This window comes from Prionailurus bengalensis, chromosome C2 (assembly GCF_016509475.1).
Source record: "Prionailurus bengalensis isolate Pbe53 chromosome C2, Fcat_Pben_1.1_paternal_pri, whole genome shotgun sequence".
NCBI classification, from domain to species: domain Eukaryota; kingdom Metazoa; phylum Chordata; class Mammalia; order Carnivora; family Felidae; genus Prionailurus; species Prionailurus bengalensis.
Window position 1 is genome coordinate 141,149,680 of NC_057350.1, and position 18,442 is coordinate 141,168,121.

At 48.2% G+C, this 18,442-nt stretch overlaps 1 pseudogene; it reads left to right on the plus strand.

The window, feature by feature from the left end:
• The first annotated feature begins 2,036 nt into the window (after positions 1-2,036).
• LOC122491042 lies at positions 2,037-17,024 on the plus strand (annotated as a pseudogene).
• Positions 17,025-18,442: the final 1,418 nt, after the last annotated feature.

Here is an 18,442-nt window from a genome sequence, read left to right on the forward strand (position 1 = left end):
CCCTTTCATTAAAAAAAAAAAAAAAAAAAAAAAAAAAAAAAACCTTAGCCATTAAAAACATAAGCTAACTCAGGAAGCTGAAGGAGTGGTTTCGATAGGATGAAAAATCGAAAGAAGATTCTGGTTATGGTGTATTAGCAACTTCTCACTTGACTGAAACCAGTCTCCATCCAAATCTTCCCCAGAAAATCCTGCAGGTTCTCCTTCCAGGCCCCTCTGCCCGGAGATGCTGGCAGAGACTTTTGGACCCAGGAGCAAGATTTAAAATTTTTACAAGAGAAAGAAATGCTCCAATCCTAGAGGGACTCTAATGTTGAAAACAAAATATAACAATGCAGCTAATTAGCATTGCATGGCTCACAAACCCCCCTCCAGGGGCTGCTCCTCGGATTTAAATCAGGGCTGCGCGAGATGGAACAGCTCCCACAGAGAGACCCCTTCTACCAACAGTCAAGCCCGCTGTTTTTCATCCTTCTCCTTTGGCTCTGGGAGGAGTAACAGCTGAGCCTGGATCAGTGGGCAGCATTTACCAGCTGCATGCTAATAGTGCCCGGCCCCAGCTCCTGCCTTGCCTTCCCCTCCACCCTTTGCTTCTGAATTCAGACCTTAACCCTTTACGTTCACAGTTAGCCCAGGCCCCAAGAGGCTTCAGGCATTTCCCTGGCAGCCTGTAGGAGAGCTGGGACCAAAAAAGTCCCAGCTCTCCTCTCTCCTGGCCAAAGGAAGGGCATTTCCTGACTGACCCTGGCATTCTTTCGCTCTGATGATGAACTAGATGCTTCATAGATTCCCTGCATGCTCACAACAACCCCACTGGTAGGTATTACAATCCCCATGTTTACAGAGGAGGAAGCAGACTCCAAGAGATTGCTGTTAATAGGGTTGAACCAGTATATAGGGTAGACCGGAGATTCCAACCCAGATGTGTCTTGCTCCAAAGCCCTCTGCCGGGAATACTGTTCCTCGTCTCTCCCCGGGACCCCAGTGGTGGGGATGTCATGCTAATGATGACAGTAATGGTAAAAGAGGAGTACAAATACTTGGTGACTGACTGCATCTGTGGGAGCTGTTTTGTCTCACACCCAGACCCTGATTGTGATCTGAAGAGTTCTTCAGGGGGTTCAGAGCCACGCAGTGATATGTTCATGTGTATGTATGTACACATGTTGATACATAAATATACATATACATATACACACGTGTGTGTATCTCATCCCGAATATTCTTACAATGAGACTGACATTCCTTCCACTGAGACGGTGGACTCTTATTTTCCCTCCCCTTGCCCCGGGTGGCTTCCCACTGCTCCAAACAGAGGAACCCCAGTGGAAGTGATGCTGTGTGGCTCTTGAGTTTTGGTCACACAGAGGACTCAGGCTCTCACACAAGGCTACAAACACCTGCAGGCTTGACTGGAGAAGGGCCCTGGCACCTATATATATACCTCAGGACCTTGCTGTTGGCCAGAGACCTCAGTTCCTTGCCCCATGGGCCTCCCACGGGACCACTCACAACGTGGAAGCTTGCTTTCCTCACAAGGGCTCTGAGGCAGAGAGAGATGGAAGTCACAGTCGTCTTGTAACCTAATCTCAGAAGTGACCTCCCGTTGCTTTGTCATTTTCTATTCGCTAGAAGCTGGTCACCAACTCCCGCCCACGCCCACGTACAAAGGGAGCAAACAGGGCCCGAACGCCAAAAGGGAGATCCCCCTGGGGCCGTTGTAGAGGCTGGCTGCCACATCCTCCTTTGTGGATCTTTTGCTGTCGTGGGCACTGCAGGCACGCACACACTTAGGCACACGAGGCTGGGTGCCTTGAATGGGGTTGCACAGGGCTAGCGTATTTCCAACTGAATATTCTGGCTGCGCTTGCTTGTCAGGAATTTCAGTTCCAGGACTGACAGGCTGAAAAGGACACAGAATCCCATTCAAGTATTTTAAACTCTGAACAACTTTTCCGAATTAACTTTGCATTTAGTTATAAGGGTCTGTGTTTATAGAGTCCTGAGCCCCACCGTCCTCTGCTCGTTTTGAGGCCATGAAGAACGCTGGTAGAATTTCTGAACTTGGTACCGCTCCTCCTCCCTGTCTGCACTTGAGAATGCTCTGCGGAGGTTTAAAAAGTCCAGTTGCCCAGCCCACACTCCAAGCCTATCACATCCGAATTGCTAGCGGTGGGCCCCAGGTGCTGAGACGGTCTCTCGAAAGCTCCCCAGATGACTCCAGTACGCAGTCACCCAGGGATCTTGGGAGAATATGGATTCTGATCCAGCAGGTCCGAAGTGGGACCACGTTTTTAACCAGCCCCCAGGTGACGCTGCTGGTCCACGGGCCACACTTTGAGCATCACCGGGTTAGGGCAGTGGTTCTCAAGCCTGGCTGCACGTCGGCCTCGTGGAAGCCTGAAAAAGGCCGATGGCTGGCTCTGTCCCAGAAATGTTTAGTCGGGCTGGGCCGAGGTGCGAGCATCCCGCACCCCCCGAGTGAGACCAGTGTGCAGCAGGTTGCCTGCTGCCCTGACACTCCCGGGGTCTTCTTCCGCGCTTCTCTGTCCCCAGCCCCCCCGCCCCCACTCCTAACCGATGTCCTCCCCACCCCCTTTCCTCACTGATGTTCTTCCTCGTGGAGAGGCTGCCTCCAGTGTGGTTTCAGCCACAGGGAAGGCATCCAGGCTGCCAGACCTGTCTCTGGGTGCACCGGGTTCCGCCATCAGGGACTCCTCCCTGCGTGTGGAGCACCACTCTCGCCTTGGAGGTCTTTTAAAAATGCAGCATTCATGAGAGTGGTAGCACATTAAATCTCTACTAAATCTCTACTAAATCTCTCCTGGACTTCCCTTTTTTTTTTTTTTAACTTTATGTATTTACTTTGAAAGGGAGGACAGGAGTGGGGGAGGGGCAGAGAGAGGAGGCCAGAGAGAGCATCCCAAGCAGGCTCTGCACTGTCAGCACAGAGCCGGATGTGGGACTCAAACTCCTCAACTGTGAGATCATGACCTGAGCCGAAACCAAGAGTCAAATGCTTAACTGAGCCACCCAGGCACCCCTGGACTTCCTCCTCCTAAATGGCTTCTCTCCTTTGCAGTCTCCCAAAACACCCGCAACCAGAAGGCTCGCTCTTTCTTCCTTCCTTCCTTCCTTCCTTCCTTCCTTCCTTCCTTCCTTCCTTCCTTCCTTCCTAGTTCATTTCTTTTGAGAGAGCAGGCACAGGAGGGGCAGAGAGAAGGGGCGAGAGAGAATCCCAAGCAGGCTCTGCAGTGTCAGCTCAGAGCCCGTTGCAGGGCTCACACTCCCGAACCACGAGATCATGACCTGAGCTAAAGGCAAGAGTGGGACACTCAACCAACTGAGCCATCCAGGTGCCCCCAGAAGGCTCTTTCTAAAATGCAAAATCACATTCTACCCTTGGGTACGCTCTCCCATCCTTCCCACTGCTTCCTCTAGGATCCCGTGCCTTTACCAGCTACGTTTCCGCTCCTGGATTCTCTGCGGTTCCAGAACCTTCCCAGCTCCCCCGGCCTGTGCTCCTGCTCCTCCCTCTGCAGTGCTCAGCTAGTCGGCCCCTCCTGACCCCGCAGTCAAGTGAGAGCACCCCAGGTGACAGTTCTGTGTTCCCCACGAATCTGACCCAGCACCTAGCTGTGCCCACAGCACCTGTGACGTAACTCCTCACAAAATAGGAAGGAAATAACCTGGGCTCTTGAATGGGTTGGGGGTGGAAGGGCAAGAAATGCCTAAAGGAAGAGAAGAAAAGGGGATGGGGCCCTCTGCCCTATATATACCTTAGGGTGTAGGGTCACAAGTTTATAGGGTCATTCTATTCTGGGTCTTCAAGGTGGCAGTAGCCAGTAGCTGTGGCCGGGGCTCCAGGTGTCATTGAAGGATCACTAGAAAGTGGAAGCGTGATTGAACAGGCTTTCTTGACCAAACACATCCTTTCCGTTTGGTAACTCTCAAAAGACCCTAGTGCTAATCCAAAAACAATGACTGAGTTTCATAAAGATTGGAAAGGGGTGCCTGGCTGGCTCAGTCAATGGAGCACACGACTTTTGATCTTAGGGATTGTCAGTTCCAGCTCCATGTTGGGCAGGCAGCCTACTTAAAAAAAGGTGGCGGGGAGGGGAGGTTGGTGGGGGAGGGGGGGGAGGCGCCTGGGCGGCTCAACTGGTTAAGCTTCCAACTTGTGATTTCAGCTCAGGTCATGATCTCACGGTTCCTGAGTTCAAGCCCCCACACTGGGCTCTGTGCTGACAGGGCGGAGCCTGCTTGGGATTCTCTCTCTCTCCCTCTCACTCTGCCACGCCCCTGCTCCCTTACTTGCTCTCAAAAATAAACTGGAAAAAAACAAAAGGTTGGAAACCCTTTTCACTGGACACAAACATGCATGTATCCCACTGGGATGGGGAGACCATTGAACCCCAACTTAGGAAGGCTATGTCTCTAAAAGGTGGTCTTCACGTCAATCGGGAGTTAAATCCCAAAGGAAGATGAAGCCAACACGATTTCTACTGTGACCTTTCTCTCTCCCCTCCTCCTCTCCACTCCCCTTTTCCTCTCCATTCTGCTGGCTGCTTTTCAAAGTGTCTTGGTGTAACTTGACTAAATTGGAGCCCTAGCCCTGTTTTTACACACGACCACAGGTCCAGCTTTGGGAGCCCCCGCCTGGAACACACCCTCGTCCTTTCTAGGTCAGCTTGGTTTTGGCCTGTTTTTCTGCCCAAACCACCGAGATGGAGGAGAGTCTCTATCTTGCCCCCCCACCGGCGCCCTCAAGGCTGTGGGGTGATCCTTGTGAGCCTGCTGTCATGCAAGTGAGTGAGAGCAACATTAAAGATCCTCAAATAGGGGCGCCTGGGTGGCGCAGTAGGTTGAGCGTCCGACTTCAGCCAGGTCACGATCTCGCGGTCCGGGAGTTCGAGCCCCACGTCAGGCTCTGGGCTGATGGCTCGGAGCCTGGAGCCTGCTTCCGATTCTGTGTCTCCCTCTCTTTCTGCCCCTCCCCCGTTCATGCTCTGTCTCTCTCTGTCCCAAAAATAAATTTAAAAAAAAGTTGAAGAAAGAAAAAAAATCCTCAAATACACAAAAAACAAGCCAGGCTTTTGACAACCACAATGTTTTGATTCTCATTAATAATAAACAACTTGTTGCAATAAAAAAAAAAAAGAATCAAAATGCATCCATGTCGGGGCACCTGGATGCAATTAAGTCTGACTTCGGCACAGGTCATGATTTCCCGATTTCCTGAGTTCGAGCCCTGCATCGAGCTCTCTGCTGTCAACGAGGAGCTGGCTTCGGCTTCTCTGTCCCTCCCCACCCCCCCCCCCGTCCCCCGCTTGCATGTGGCACGCGTCTGTGTGTGTGTGTGTCTCTCAAAAATGTTTATTATTTTTTTTAAGGAAACGTTTTTAAAAAATTCATTCACATATTCTAAACCAGAGGCCTCTTAAACTTGAACATGCATACGAAACACCTTTGAAAATGTACTTTAATTCTGTACTTCCTTTGGTGAAGAGGATGTTCAGGGACTTAGTGGGGAGAGACATGGCTTTAAAATACAACATTTTCAAGGTTTTAGTACAAGGTAGGTGGGGGATGTGCTTCCTTATTGCAGAGAATAGTAAGGATTTATTTAATAGAACACCTGATGAAGTGAAAATAGCAGGGGGCATTTTCCCCAGCTGTCACACATCATTGTCATCTGTTGGGCTCTTGTCTTACCTATGAGCTCCTTAGAAGGCAGTATAGTGCCTGACACACAGTAGGGGCTCAATAAATGTTTATTGAACTGAATTCCTTGTCTGATGGCTGCGTCAGTGAAGCAGATGTAAAAAGAAATTGCCCAGCTCTGAAAACTCCCTTTGGATTTTAGCCAAAACTCTATTTCAGCAAATACTATTAGGATTAAAGATACACTTATTCACAGGAAAAAATAAAATGGGAAGTCACTCTCTTTTTTTCTCATCATGTTAAAAAAAGATCTTTTGAAATCATCCTCTGCCATTTCTTATCCATCAGAATTACATTAACATGATATGTTGCTGTGAAAACGCTTCCCTTAAACACATCAAATGGATTAATGCTGGCACTTTATCAGGTACAATTTCTGTTTCCATAAAACATCTTTAGACACATAAAAACTACTTGAATGAGAAGGAGAAAATCCCTGCCTTCTCACATCATCCAGTCGGCTCTGTGGAAAAAGCTGACATTTCTAGAGGCCCGGCTTTGTTCCCTCCTGCGGGAGCTGTTGCTTTGTGAAGGGGCCAGCCTCTCCCTGGGAACCTGCCTTCTCCTTAAGCCTGTAACAGCCTGGGGAGCCCAGCTGGCTGACGACGGGCTGCAGCCAGCACAGACCAGGTGGAGGAGGGGACCTGGACGGCAAAGAAGGGCACAGGAGCTGAACGAGGTTGACTTCTTGCAAAGCGCATGGAAAGTCTTCCTCAGTCCTGTCCCTTGGGGAACAGTGGAGACATAGGACATAGACTTGGGGTCATCATGCTGGACATCTCAGAATGCAGCCCAGGACGTCTATGAAAGCCATTGTTGCCCGGAGCCTTCCCTCCCGCCCCTACCCCTCCCTTTCTTAATTTTTATCTTCTGAGGCACTAGGCTTGTGGTTCTCAACCTGTGGCCCCCTCATCCTCGACCAGCAGCATCACCTGGGAACTTGTTGGAAATGCTCATCCTTGGTCTAAGACCTACTGACTCTGCCCTCTGGGTATCAATAAGCCAGCCAGGGAATTCAGACGCATGTTCAAGTTTGAGAATCACTACATTTGGCAAGCCCTGGAAAGGAATCTTTCTCTTTTTCAGCTGGCAAGGATTCCCATCAGTTCTCCAAATTCCCTTCTAAGGTTCCCACCAGCTGAGGCCTAAACTCATCATTTGTTAGAATTCTGAAGGGTCTTCAAGAGGACGGAAAGAAAATAGCTTTTATTGAGTGCCTGCTATGTGCGGACACCGTCACAAACCTGTCAGGTGCCTTCTTTAATCTTCAAAGCAATCCTTTCAAGTTGATGTTACACCATTATAGGCTGAATCATGTCCCACCCAAATTCACATGCTGAAGTCCTAGCCCTCGGTACTTCGGAAGGTGACTGCATTTGGAGATAGGGTCTTTAGAGGAAAAACAAAAAACAAAACGATTAGTTAAAACAATTCCTTTAGGCTGGGCCCTACGCCAGTCTGATTGGTGTCTTCATAAGAGGGGGAGATGACGACCCACAGACCTCAGAGATGTGTGCACACAGAGGAAAGACCACGTGAGGAGAAGGTCACCATGGATAGGCCTCAGAAGAAATCAAACCTGCCAATACCTTGATCTTGGACTTCCAGTCTCCAGACCATGAGAAATGAATTTCTGTTGTTTAAGCCACCCAGTCTCACCATGCAGTCTGTGGTATTTTGTTAGCCCAAGCAAACTACTAAAATGGGTAACAGAGTGTTTCTCCGGAGAACCCTGACTGATACAAGCATTAAGAACACAATCCGGACGATAAAGATGGCCGCACCTGTTACCCCGTACGAGTAGGTACACCGCAGGAGCTCCTTTCATTTTTACAGCGTCCTCCTGTACGTCCCGTCCAAAGCCCCATTCTGCAGATGAGGCACTGACACAAGTGATTTGCCCAAGGTGGCCCAGCTGCTGAATGGCAGAGGCAGGTTCCGAAACCAAGCATTTAGACTCTCGGGTTTATGTGTTAACCACCACTCTCCACAGCCTCCCTGCTCCAGGCCCTGTGGGGAGCGTTTCAAGTTCATTGAAGCCTCACTGGAACGCATATTATCCCATTCTTTCGGGTGAGAAAACTGAGGCTTACTGACCATAAAGAGGAGTGCCTAGGGCCGTACAGCTAGCCACTTGCAGAGAGGAATTTCAGCCTCGGGCTTTGTTCCCTTCAGGGAACTCACTCCCATCAAGGAGGCTTTCTTTTTCCCCAGGCGTTTTTGTGTTTCCACTGGAGACCCCCCCCCCCAAGCCTTTAAGACTCCAGAGAATGCACCTCTGATGGAGAATTTTAACAAGAAGCAGAATATGGCCCTCAGGAATAAAACAAGAACATTGATTACAATGTGTCTTGTGTCTTCTGTGTGCCCATCCTGCTAGAGCCGGGTTCTCTCCCACGATGTTACTTAGACACAAAACAAGCCACTCGCGCAATCTCTGCAGCGGTAGAGAGGGGCAGTTAATGATACAAAGGAGCTCAGCTACCAGGCAAATGCTGGCTTCCTGGCTCACTAGCTGGAAGACCTTGGACAAGTTGTACAGCCTCCATATGCCTCCGCTTTTTATCTGTAAGATGGTTGTGACAGTAACAGCTCCCAGGCTTGTCGTAAGGAGCAGCCGAGTTAATACAGGTAAAGCGCTTAGAGTCATGCCTGGCGTGTGGCAAAAGCTTTTGCAAGTGTTTCCTGGTATTGTTATAAAAAAGACTGAAGAAATGCCCTTAGTCCCTTATTGGACAAGTTCTCAGGAGTCTTCATGTCAGCCTTGGGTTGTCTAGGAGAACTGTTTGGTCACTAAGGATGAGCTTTATGAAAGTCTGTGTGAGTTCATTTCTAAGTACTGGGGGAGGGGAACTGTAGAGAAATGGGCTTCATGACCTACATGGTGTGTCCATGAGTATTTCTTGCCAAACCCAGCCTCGACAATTAGTAAATAGTGTTCTATCGAAATGAAGCCACAAATATCCCCATTTTTTCCCTGCTGCTTTCCTGCCAAGCCACTGTCCTCATGCTCAGTCTCAATAACAGTAGCAATAATAATAATAACGTATATTGCCCAATATGTGCTAAAACCCTAGGCCAAAACAACAGAACAGTGTGGAGGTACGTTTTGCGAGCATCGTGCGTGTGTTGGGTTGTGAGAGATGTTATGGACGTAACTGAGGAACAGATCCAGTCTCCCAGGAAAGGGGGACAAGAAGAGAAACTTCAGGGAAATATTTGGACACGCACCAAGACCTAAGTCCAAGGGTATTCATTATCATGGGAGCACTGTCGGCGACCTAAATGCCCAGCAATCTGGGAGTAAATAAAATCACGGTACATCCATACAGTGGAATGGGATGCAGTCAGAGAAAAGAACAGGATGGATGCGATCATGCTGACATGGAGCTGAGATAAATGATACATAAGAAAGCAAGGCACGCTTTAAAGGGGTGAATTGTATGGTACGTGAAATACCTCAAGAGAGGTGTTGTACATTTTTTTTAAAAAGGCGTAGGAGCACATTGTGTGTTACCATTTGTCTTTTTTTTTTTTAATTTTTTTTTCAACGTTTATTTATTTTTGGGACAGAGAGAGACAGAGCATGAACGGGGGAGGGGCAGAGAGAGAGGGAGACGCAGAATCGGAAACAGGCTCCAGGCTCTGAGCCATCAGCCCAGAGCCTGACGCGGGGCTTGAACTCCCGGACCGCGAGATCGTGACCTGGCTGAAGTCGGACGCTTAACCGACTGTGCCACCCAGGCGCCCCATTTCTAACTCTTTTAAAGAATATAGTCAGAGAAAGTAAGAGTGAACTTATTTCTAATCTTGCGTGAAAGTGCTGGAAGAGGGGCAGGGGAAATGTTCTTTCTGTGTGGCTTAGCAGTATCTTTTTTTTTTTAATTTTTTTTTTCAACGTTTTTTATTTATTTTGGGGGAGGGGCAGAGAGAGAGGGAGACACAGAATCGGAAACAGGCTCCAGGCTCGGAGCCATCAGCCCAGAGTCCAACGCGGGGCTCGAACTCACGGACCGCGAGATCGCGATCTGGCTGAAGTCGGACGCTTAACCGACTGCGCCACCCAGGCGCCCCGAAACAAGTATTTTTTGAATGATACCGTGTGCCAGGCACTGTTCCAAGATATCAGTCTTCATTCTACACTCACGAGACACATACTGTTATTATTCCCATTTCACAGAGGGGTTAAGGACCTTCCCCAAGCTCTCACAGGAAGGGGGTTTGACCAGGGAAGTCTGCTCTGCTGAGCTTCACTAGCCCCCTTCCCCAGCTTCCTTGGATTTCTGAAAGCTTAGAATTTGAGATTTCCCAGGGGAGCCCTGCAGGAGCTTTGTCAAGATCAAACAGGCTGAAGTATTTTAAAACGTAAAAACAGCTCACAAATAATTCTAAAGCCCCGGGCAAAAGGTGACCCATCTGCCCGAAACGGGGTTTGCTCAGGAGATGGCGCTCCTGGCTCCAAGAGGTCATCCTCACAGGCTGGGTCTCCCCAGAGCCCCAGGAACTTTGGGGGGGGGGGGGCTGACTCTTCAGAGGAATCTTGTCAGGCCCACAAAGAAGTTTGCTTGAAAATTGATTGCAGTGATGTGCAGCTAGCCCGGGCTTTCCCCAGGGCTATAAACGGGTGTTTAATTACAAAGCAGGTGGAAAAACTTCAGAATAAGGGGTCAGGCATTCCACTGTTTGTTTAATTTCTTTACATGAGAACCATGAGATTACACCTCAGATTGGCTGCTCGTCGCGCAATTTACATTTCCTCTGCTAGAGCTCAGTTGCCACAAGGTTGAGAAAGAAGGGACCAGTTTGCTTTTTTTTTTTTTTCTTTCTCTTGAAAAAGAGGAAATACCATGGGCCAGAGCTGGCAGTAATTCTGAGAAAGTACAGTTTATCACTCAGTGGTAATGTTTAGAAATTTCTGAAGGAAAAGTATGTACTGAGCTGGGATTATGGAGTTTTAGGGTAATTTTTAGAACAGACGTTCACGTAGGACTTACTATATGTCAAGCGCTTTATATAGAAGTTAGGTCACGGGGAGGCTGGGCGGCTCAGTCGGTTAAGCGTCCCACTCTTGGTTTCGATTCAAGTCATGATCTTGAGGTGTGTGAGTTCGAGCCCTGCATCGGGCCCTGCACTACCAGCGCGGAGTTTGCTTGGGATCTCTCTCACCCTCTCTGCCTTAACCCCACTCGCTCGCTCTGTCTCTCTCAAATGAACTTTAAACAATTTTGTACTAAAATATAAGTTATGTCATTTGATCCTTATACTTGTAGGGAAGTGTTAAGGAAATTGCTGCCTTCTTCAGATAAACCGCCTGGGAGTTCTCAGGTTGATTCAGGACAGAGGGGGCACTGCCGTCAGGATTCCTGGCTCATTAGCTATGGTCACCGGTGTCCTAGTATCTTCAGAGGTAGGGGTTCCTCTAACCCTCAACCTTTATTACCCCGTGGCACTGCTGAGACACGGTTGCAATGTTTAAAAAGAACGACGAAGGCCTTGGGGATGACCAAAGGAAAACAGAATAACATGAACACAGAAAACGTGGCTCACAGGGTGCAGTCCATTTCCTGGAGCTCTTCAGTCCCCTCCCTCCACGGAAGATGCCAGGAAAAGTGATCCCCGTTATATCCCCTTCTGTTTCCCTCTTGGGTGTCCATCTATTCATTCGTGCATTCATTTATTCAGTAGAGAGTTATTAAAGAGCTAAAATGTGCCGGGCACCGAAAATACAGCCTTGAATAACTCAAGGAAGCTCCTGCTCTCCTCGAGCTTTCATTCTGGTGGGGGGATAAGGGTATAAATGTATACATAATTTCTCATGGTGATAGGTGGTACAGAAAATACGGTAAATAAGGAATCCCCGAAAAGGCTTTATTAGCCACTTAAAGCAATGTCCTCATAAGTATATATAATTATACCCATTTTATACATGAGGAAATCGACGTGTAGGCTAAATGACTTGGCCAAAGTCACAGCGGTAAGGCTGGATTCATGGGCTCTCTCTAGAGCCTACTTTTTCTCACTACATCCTCCTGTAGAGATTGTCTCGTCAAGGGTGCATTTGGACTCCTCCAGCTCTGTGGAACACACACGCTAGATTAGCATATGGTATCTGGTTCATCTATTGTCTTAGTCTATAACCAAATATCACAGACTGGTATTCACAAATATTCTATGACATTCTGCTCCAAGTCACGTTCTTTTGGCACGTGAAATACATTCATTCCGTCCAAATGGCCCCAAAAGCCTTAACTTGTTCCAGTATCAACTCCAAAGTCCAAGTCCAAAGTCTCAGCTAAATATCATCTCAACCAGATTCAGCCTTAACTCCCAATTTGTCCTGAGGCAATTCCTCTCCAGCTGTGCACCTATGAAATCAAACAAGTTATGTGCTTCCAAAATACAATGGTGGGCAGATACAGGAGAGACATCCCCGTTCCAAAGGGAGAAATAGGAAAGAAGAAAGGAATGACAGGTTCTGAACAAGTCCAAAAACCAATGAAGCAAACAGCATTAAATCCTAAGGCATGAGAGTAATCTTCTGTGGCTTGATGCTCTGCCCTCCATGCCCACTGGGGCAGAAGTCTCCCCTTCTGGACCTACGAGGGTAAAGCCCCCCTCCCTGCATCTTTTTCAGGCAGGACTTGGCCCCATGACTTAACCTAATGGCCCCTCCCCCAGCTCTGTGCCTGGGCATCCTTTAAAATCTGGGTGTCAGTAGCCATGCCCCCACAGCTCACGCATTCTGCAGAAAGTGCCATAGAGACACTGACAGAGTTTGCGGGTTCCTTCTGGAGGGGTGACCACAGTGCCCTAGGTCCACAGGAGCCACGCTCGGGGCAGCTCAGAAACACTAGCACCCCACCCCCCCATACCCCCACCTAATTGTGGGAAGCAGAGCTGGTGATCTGAAGCAGCCCCAGCAGCAAGACGGAGGTAACGTGAACAGCAGAAGCCGCTCTGGTGACCTGTGAGTTCCCTCAGGTGGTGGTTCTTCCACGACTCGGATAATAGCTCTAGGCTTCTGTTGAGGTGGCTGATTCATAGTCTCCTTATCAGCTGTGGTTAGGCCACATCCGCAGTGTTCTCTGCCCATCACCCTGCGTCATTTTTTAAAAAATTAATAGGCTGAGAATTTTCCAAATCTTTAACTTCTGCTTCCTCTTTGGTGAACGAGCCCATCTTCAAGTCATTTCTCTCTTCTCGAATTTAATTATAAGCAGTCAGGGGAACGCAGACCTTTCCTTCAACATTGTGCTTAGAAATAGCTTCAGCTGAATATCCAAGTCACCACATGCAGATTCTAACTTCCAGAAAACACTAGAACCTGAGCACAAATCAGCCAAATTCTTTGCCACTTGATAACAAGAATGGCCTTTCCTCCACTGTTCGGTAACATGTTCCTCATCAGAGACCTCACTGGGATGACCTTTAGCCTGCATATTTCTGTGACATTCTGTTCAAGATCACTCAAGTATTCTCTAGCAAGATTGAGGCTTCCTCTCTGGCTCTCTTTTTCTTTCTGAGCTGTCACTAGAATTGCCCTTCAAGCTTCATTCACAGCAGTGTAGGCTTTCTCTAGCACAAGCCTCCAATCTCCTCCAGCCTCTGCCCAATACCCAGTTCCAAAGCCACCTTCACATTCGAGGGGAACCCCACTTCTCAATACAAATCTCTGTCTGTGTGTTTGGGCCGCTATAACACAATACCGTAGACTAAGTGACTTAGAAACAGCAGAAATGTATTTCCCCCAGCCCTGGAGGCTGGGATGTCCAAGATCAAGGTCATGACAGACTCATTATTGTTTGGTGAGCGCCATTCCTGGCTCATTGAGGTCGCCCTCCCATGTGTCCTCACGTCACAGGAGGGGTGAGGGAACTCTCCGGGGCCTCTTCTGTAAGGTCACTAATCACCTCCCAGAGGCCCCACTTCCTAATACCATCACACTTGAGATTTGGTTTCAACGTATAAATTTGGAGGAGGCACAAATACTCAATCCGTAGCACCTCGGCACAGTGAGATAAAGTCTCTTGATGGTGGCAACACCTGCTGGAAGCGGGTGCTATCCAAACACGGAAAAGACTGGCAGCGAGACTGAAAAAGACCCACAGACACAGTAACACAGCTCAATCCAGAGCCTTACCCACAATCCAGGTTCGGTCAAAGTGGTCATGTTGGTATGTTCCCTACCGACAGCCATCCACCTCGTCCCTCCTGCCTCCTAATAACAAAATAACACATTGTGCTTTCTGGTTCTTACCCTGAGCCCATCACTGGCACCTACAGTGACGTCCAAGGGCAGAAACCCAACCCAGCCTGACATGCCAGATGCTCTCTCCTAGGAATCTGAAATGTGAGTGGTGGTGTCCAAATTTCTATAGTGGCTGGAATTGTGGGAGGACTGAGAAGTCCTATAGGGCAGGGGGCGGGGTATCCATCGTTCTTGTCCTTGCAGAGGCTGGGGTGGGGGTGGGGGGTGGGCAGTGTTGTTTTTTTTTTGAATCATACAAGCTACTCCTCTTTTTATAGTTTAATCAAGGCAGAGAGGTTTTCTGTTGCTTGCAACCAAAAGAGTGCTGAATAATATATAAAGCTATATTCTAGTGGCCCAGCAAGCAGAGAAATCAATATATAATTACGGAATGCGATAAAGTGCCAAAAAGGGAAGAGCGGAAGCTGGGGGAGACTGACACTGGAGACCAACTTTAGCCTCGGGGGTCAGAGACAGGAGCTTTTGGGAAATTGTATTTAAGTTGGAACCTTAAGGATGGACTCAGCCATATGAAGAGTGGAGGAAAGACTATTTCAGGCAGAAGGAAAACTTGTGGAAATGCCCGAGGGCAGGGAAGAGCTTAGCACATTCCAGAGACTTAAAGGAAACTAGGGAGGCTGGCGCAAGTGGAGAGAGATGCGCTTTATTCTCTGAGTTAAGTCCAGTGCAGTTTTCTTCTTCTTGGTGAGAGTGGTGAATGTAGTTTCTCCCTCTTGAAAATGGGCAAAATACGTGGTAACATTTAGCTCTACCATTGTGTGTGTGTGTGTGTGTGTGTGTGTGTGTGTGTGCGCACGCGCGCGCGCCACAAAGGGGATTCCATTTGGAATTGGCAAGTTTATTCTCTGTTTCACATGATTTTAGCACCTGCTTACAGGATCTGCTAGGCTAAGAACTTGATTCCTTCAGGATTAACTTGGATAGATCAGATCGTAGAAAGTGTACGCTGGGCTTTGGTAGATCCTTTTTTTTGTTTGTTTTTTAAAGATTTATTTCTTTTTTTTTTTTATTTTTTATTTTTTTAAAAAAAATTTTTTTTTTTCAACGTTTATTTATTTTTGGGACAGAGAGAGACAGAGCATGAACGGGGGAGGGGCAGAGAGAGAGGGAGACACAGAATCGGAAACAGGCTCCAGGCTCCGAGCCATCAGCCCAGAGCCCGACGCGGGGCTCGAACTCACGGACCGCGAGATCGTGACCTGGCTGAAGTCGGACGCTTAACCGACTGCGCCACCCAGGCGCCCCTAGATTTATTTCTTTTGAGAGAGAGAGAGAGCAGGGGAGGGGCAGAGAAAGAGGAAGAGAGAGAGAGAATCCCAAGCAGGCTCCATGCTGTCAGCACCGAGACCAGTGTGGCACTTGAAGCATGAGATCATGACCTGAGCCGAAATCAAGAGCTCATTGCTCAACTGACTGAGCCACCCAGGAGCCCCTAGGCTTTGGTGCGTGTGCTTTCTCTCACTCTCTCTCTCTCTCAGAATAAATAAATAAACTAAAATTTAAAAAAAAAACAAAAAATCTTTCCTTACGGCTGGCTGCAGGAGTAGGTCTCCATTTTCCCTTGCTGTCACATGGGAACCACTCTCAGCTGCACGAGCCCACCCTCTCTGGCCAGGGCTCACGTCGTGGATGTTTGCTTTCTTCCAGGCCAGCAGAGTCCATCTCGATGATGTTCTCTTCTGCTGCCAGTTGGAGAAGACACTCTGCAGTCACAGGGATCATGTGACTAGGTTAGAGCCGCAGGGACAATCTGTTCTAAAACCAATTGATTAGTGGCCTTAACTACAGCTGCAAAATCTCTATGCCCTTTGAAGTAACGGCCACAGGAGAAACACCAGGGAGTGGAGATCATGGCCATCTTAGAGTGCTGCCTGCCACAAGATATCATTGCCGTTCGCCAGCTCACAGACTCTTTGCACAATGACAGAAGGTTCTGGCCTCCTTGAGTATGCAGTTAAAAAATAATTTCCTTCTGTCTCCTCCAGCCCATCCAAGATGCCAAAAGGAAAGAAGGCTAAGGGGAAGAAGGTGGCCCTGGCCCCTGCTCTCGTGAAGCAGTAGGAGGCCGGGGCGCCTGGGTGGCGCAGTCGGTTAAGCGTCCGACTTCGGCCAGGTCACGATCTCACGGTCTGTGAGTTCGAGCCCCGCGTCGGGCTCTGTGCTGACAGCTCAGAGCCTGGAGCCCGTTTCCGATTCTGTGTCTCCCTCTCTCTCTGCCCCTCCCCTGTTCATGCTCTGTCTCTCTCTGTCTCAAAAATAAACGTTTAAAAAAAAAATTAAAAAAAAAAATAGGAGGCCAAGGAAGTGTCAATCCGCTGTTTGAGAAAAGACCCAAGAACTTGGCATCAGATCGGACATCCAGATCCAATAGGACGTCACCTGCTTTGTCAAATGGCCCCGCTATATCCAGCTGCAGCAGCAAAGAGCCATTCTTTATAAGTGTCTACAAGTGCCTCCCGCTATTAACCAGTCCACCTGGCCTTGGATCGCCAACAGCTACTCAACTGCTTATGCTGGCCCACAAATACAGACCAGAGTCGAAGCGAGAGAAGAAGCCGAGATCGTTGGTCCCAGGCTGAGGAGAAAGATGCCAGCAAAGGGGATGTCCCCACGAAGAGGCCGCCTGTCCTTCCAGCTGGGGTTAATACTGTCACCACCTTAGTGGAAAACAAGAAGGCTCAGCTGGGCGTGTTTGCACGTGCTGTGGATCCCACTGAGCCGGCTGTCTTCCCAGCTGCCCTGTGTCGGAACATGGGGTTCCCTCCTGCATCATCAAGGGGAAGGCCAGGCTGGGGCTTCTGGTCCACAGAAAGACCTGCACCACTGTCACCTTAACTTGGGAGACAAAGGGGCTCTGGCTGAGCTGGTGGAAGCCATCAGAACCAATGACAATGACAGATATGATGAGATCCGCCATCACTGGGGAGGCAGTGTCCTGGGTCCAAAGGCAAAGGCTAAAAAACTGGCCACCAAACTGGGCTAAGTGTATGCTGTTGAATTTTCTGTACATAAAAGTACCAAAACATTCTCTTTCTAGTAGTAATAACAATACTAACAATGATAATGATGGATGAGACCCTTCCGCTTTTGAGTGTTCTTTTTGAAGTGTAAAAACAGAATTAGCTACAGGTCTCACCTGCCCTTCTTTTCCCCTTTGATACTTTCCTATCTAAAATAATAATAATAGTAATAATAATAATAATAATAAGGGATGGGACCCTTCTGCTTTTTTTTTTTTTAATGTTTATTTTTGAGAGAGACAGTGCGAGCAGGGGAGGGGCAGAGAAAGAGGGAGACGCAGAATCTGAAGCAGTCTCCAGGCTCTGAGCTGTCAGCACAGAGCCCAACGCGGGGCTCGAACTCATAGACCCGTGAGATCATGACCTGAGCCGAAGTCAGACACTTGACCGACTGAGCCACCGGGGCACCCAGATCCTTCTGCCTTTGAGTGTTCTTTTTGAAATGCAAAAAGAGTTAGCTATAGGTCTCTCTTGCCTCTTTTTTTTCCCCTTTGATATTTGACTATCTAAAAGAGTTATTAGTAGTAGTAGTAGTAGTAGTAGTAGGTGTCAGTAGAGTCACATTTCCTACTCAGACTTTATGGAAGTTCCTTGCCTCACCTGGTGGCGACAAATGTTTCTTAGCTCCTGGTTGTATTACTCTGGTCTCTGCCTTTGTTTTCTTTGTTATCTCTTCACCTGTGTGTGGGTCTGGGTCAGAACTTCTGTCTCACTGTTGGAAGGACACACATGCTTGCATTTAGAGCCCTCCTAGATAATCCAAGGTAGATTCCTCCTCCTTAACTTAATCACATCTTTTGCTGTATAAGATAATATTCACAGGTCTGGGGATTCGCTTGTGGACAAATCTTTGTGAGACCGCTTTTCAACCAATCACACTTTCTGTCTCCATTCCCATGACCTGGGTACCAAGTATCCAATTGTCAGATGACAGGTGTTTCTGACATCTTCACCCACTGCTCACACTGGGATGTTAAAGGTGATTTGTTTCAGACTTTGCCATGAACAAAATAAAACATTTAGTACCAGATGTGAGGTGTATGCTCATGGCTACAACTACCTCATCTCGCTGGCAGTTCTGAAGACCACTGAGCTCAGGTTCTAGGTTCTCTGCCTCTAGAGGCTTCGTGAAACCTCCATCACCTCTATGGCAGGTTTATACCTGGACAGCAAACCAGGTGGACCATGCAAGGTCTTCACGAGGAGCCTACGTCCCACAGGGAGACTGGGGGATGGGATGCTTCTGCTTTTGAGCCTTCTTTTCGAAATGCAAAACCAGAGTTAGCTATAAGGTGTCTCCTACCCCTCCTTTTTTTTTTTTTTTCCTTTGATACTTTCCTATGTAAAGTATCCATTGTGGTTTATGTTTCTTCTGTTTTCAAATTTTTATTTAAATTCTATTTACATTCATAGAATATATTGTGTTTTA